We start from the raw sequence: 3,823 nt of genomic DNA, 5'->3' as shown, positions 1-3,823 counted from the left end.
GATATTTATTGACTATTGCTGTTCTATACCCCCGCCGACCGGCGTGACCCAGGACCAGATAAAGGAGACTATGTTTATATTCTCACTCCGCGATGCTGCAAGGGAGTGGTATAGAGACCTGCACCGAGCTGCTAATGGGATCACCGACTGGAATTATTTGGCCTTGGCATTCTACAAGAAATACTTCTCTGCCTCGAAAACAAATGCCATTAGAGCTCAGATCACGAGCTTTAAACAGGGTCCTGATGAGAACTTTCACGAAGCATGGGTCCGTTTTAAGAAGCTGGCGCGAACCATTCCGCATCATGGGTTTGAGAAATGGAGCCTATGCAATCAGTTCTACAATGGGCTCTATGACGATCAGAGGGCTATCCTGGACGCGATAGCTAATGGCAGATTCCAGGAGAATACGGGGGAGACTAAGGGGTGGAAAATTATTGATGACTTGGCCACCCACAAAGCTGAGTATGGAAATTCCAGGGGAAATCAAAGGAGAGCTGCTGCATCTCCTTCCGTAGCTGCATTAGAAGCTCTCACGGTGAGGTTTGATAAGTACGAGTTGGGAGGAGCTTCAAAAGGAGGGATTTACCATGTAAATGCTGTTTCAGACGGTCCTTTCGTCTATAAAAGATGTGAAGCTGAGGGACATGTTTTAGACAATTGTCCTTGTCCCTTTGAGTCTTGTGCTGCCTTTCAACATTATAGGCAGACAAACACCTACTATGAGCCGAATGTCCATCCAAATCCGAGGTGGAGCAGCCAAAATGTTTTGAATCCAACTCAACCTCCACAGCAGCAGCAATAGCAGAATTATGTGCCCCCTCATAAGCAACAACAGTACCAAAAGCCTCCGTATGTCCCACAGCAGCAGCAACAATCCCAAGGTTCTGATTTCAATGAGTTGAAGAATTTGTTGCTGAAGGAATCCCAAGCTAGAGAGGCCGGGATGAAGATGCTAGAGAGCCAAATTGCTCAATTGGCTAGCAAGAATACAACTCGAGCTCCGGGACATTTACCGACTCAAACGGACCAAAAAGAGATCTTAAATGCAATGACCTTGAGGAGTGGGTCTACCCTTGATGGGCCCGCTATGGTCGAGGACATTGCTGAAAAAGATGAGGCGGAACCGAGTCAGAAGAAAGCTGGAACGAACAGTGGAAAGAAAAAGACGATCAGCAGGTATGTCAGTCGATCGACTGACATACCCAGTCGATCGACTGGTCCGCATCAACCAGAAGCTACTGTTTATGTAGAAGTCAGTCGATCGACTGATCAACCTGGTCGATCGACTGACAGCGCTGCTGAATGTGATTCTTTTCGTCCTCCAATGTCTAATAACTTGAGGGATCACTTGTTTCGGGGTGCGACTGGCCCAAAAATGTTGAGGCAAGACCCGAATGCTGACGGGGGATCATTGTTACCTTAAGACCGAAATTAAGACAACTAGAAATTACATCTGCCTCTCTGTGGTTCGACCCTGTTACCACTAGCTTCTGTTAGTTTTAATAGGTATTATAAATATTATTTTTGGTACTCACAACGACGGGTATCAACACTTACCACGACTGGCCAGTACGCCAACCTCCTGTAGAGGAACGTCGAGTAGTCCTCACCAGGAAGAAGGAGGGCATCGCCACCGACGCTAGCTAAGTCAGCCTCCCTCTCAGCATCGGAAGGTCCCTGAACATCGTCCGAGGAGGACCGATGGGAACCGTCAAGACATCTCGGGAGCACTGACGAGCCAAGCGCTCGCCCAAGTACCACACAGGACCCATCGACGTACTCAAAAGCAACCGGCTCGAGCTCCTAGGTCGAACGACCTCAGCCACAAAAGGAGGAGCGTCAGTGTAGTCCGCCCAAGGCCTGAGCACCCACTATGAAAAGTAAGCAAGAGGTCATTCATATGATCGATTTCGAAAGGAAGCAATGAAAAGTAAACAAAGAAAAGTGGCTCGAAGATACTCACACCCTCCAGCTGCAGCACGTTCACCTCCCATCGACAAGCGTCGTGAAAAGAACGCTGACTCTTCGTGCGACACATCACCCAATCCCTCACGACGGGATAAGCTCTCTCCCCTAGCTCCGTCCTCTTGGGCGCGAGGCCCGGAAAGTAGGAGTACACCCACGCCTGTAAAACAAGATAGTCAATGTTGATCTTTCGTGATTCGATAAGGAAAAGATCTTTCATGAAAAGAAATGGAGGTTCATACCTCAAGCAACAGTCAAGGGCCAACAGTGGCAGGAGAAGTCCCCTTGTCTATCAACTCCGGACGAACCATGGCCCTCATATAGCGAATGAGGACCGCAAAAGCCAGCAGTGACCCAGTCCCAACGGCCTAGGCCACCCAAGTCAAAAAGGAAGGGAAGAAGATTCGTCGACAGCCTCTCTCCCTTGTCTCCGAGATAGATCGAAGACAAGAACCACCGGAGCCACAAACGAGCTCTCTGCTCGGCAGTGCAAGGAGGAGGAGCTGTCTCCCTCCCATCGATCACCACCATCGCCGGTCTCTTCCTAGCAAAATAATCCCGAACATAGGAACTAGGCACCAACCCGGGCACCGCGGCAGCCTTCGACATCAAGTTCCAGCCGATCAAGCTCCTAGCCTCAGCCGAGTCTACCATCATGGCTGTCTCCGGCCACGCCACCGCTGACAGGGCTGTCGTATACCTACCAAAAACAGCTAACTAAACTAACTGTATAGCTAGGGAAGTCAGGTCGATCTCCTCAGGGAGGCAAGATATCTGTAAAGGTCCGTCTATTTGGTCATAAATGGGGGGGGGGGGGGGGTTGTAATTGGTTTTCTAAACTAAAAGAATTAAAGGGAAGAGCAATAAAGGCAGAAAATGAGAATAAACTATCAATAGAGAAGGGACATGTCAGGATTTCGGTTCACTACGGTAGTCCAGTGACTCAACTGTAAACAACTTAGATAAATTACTGCGAGACGGATATGGAAAGGTCCTTTCGGTCCACTTTCTACCCTAGATTCCCACTAACTTAACTTCCGTCCTCGTCAGGGTAGTCTACTATTCATAGCAGGTCTATTTAGTCCAATATTCCGATCCAGGATTAAATTTAAGCAGATTAAAAAGGGGTGACTCAGAAGTGTGCACTCAACTAAGTCGGTAAATACAGTTATATTGCTATGGGGACAGATTCTCACAAATAATTCATCTAACCTATTCACTACATCGTCACATTTCTAACGTAGATCCCCTAATCCCAACATGAAATGATTTAGCTACTCATATCGCTAATGTTGTCAATAATAACAATATTAAGATAACTAATATAAAGCATGATGAAATAGTAATTAAACTGCATAAACAAAGATTAGGGCAGAAATTAAGGAAGAGAAAAACAAGTAATTAAGATGAATAAATGAAAGATTAATATTAAAAAAGGAGAAAGAGATTACAATCGCAAGAATCCGGCGTTAAGAACAAACAAATCCGAGCTAAATAACCCCAAAACAAAGTTACAGTGAAAGAGAGAAAGCAACGCAATCTTTACTGTGAAAGATGAAAAGTAGGATAAAACTTAATGCTGATGACCTAGTTATTATGCGTTTAAATAGAAAAATTACTAAGTCCATAAGCTAAAACACTTTCACGGACTAATTAAAGCCCATGAAAGCCAAAACCACTCGATCGAGTAATCTGAAACAACTCGATCGAGTGCTTCTCCAAAATATCTACACGATCGACTAAAATTGTTACTCGATTGAGTAACTCCTAATTCCAGCACTTCTTGATCGAGTACAATACTACTCGATCGACCAACCTCAGCCATAGAAACCACTCGATCGAGTAACAAAACAGC

The 3,823-nt window shown here is 45.9% G+C and overlaps 1 non-coding gene across 1 annotated transcript; it reads right to left on the bottom strand.

The window, feature by feature from the left end:
• Positions 1-205: 205 nt before the first annotated feature.
• On the bottom strand, positions 206-312 carry LOC141645157 (small nucleolar RNA R71). Its single transcript, XR_012544743.1, has one exon. It is a non-coding gene; the product is annotated as a small nucleolar RNA R71 (small nucleolar RNA).
• Between the last annotated feature and the right edge of the window lie 3,511 nt (positions 313-3,823).

The sequence above is a fragment of the Silene latifolia genome, chromosome 2, assembly GCF_048544455.1.
Source record: "Silene latifolia isolate original U9 population chromosome 2, ASM4854445v1, whole genome shotgun sequence".
Lineage (NCBI taxonomy): Eukaryota > Viridiplantae > Streptophyta > Magnoliopsida > Caryophyllales > Caryophyllaceae > Silene > Silene latifolia.
The sequence above is the reverse complement of the archived record's forward strand: the minus strand, read 5'-3'. Positions and strand labels throughout refer to the sequence as shown.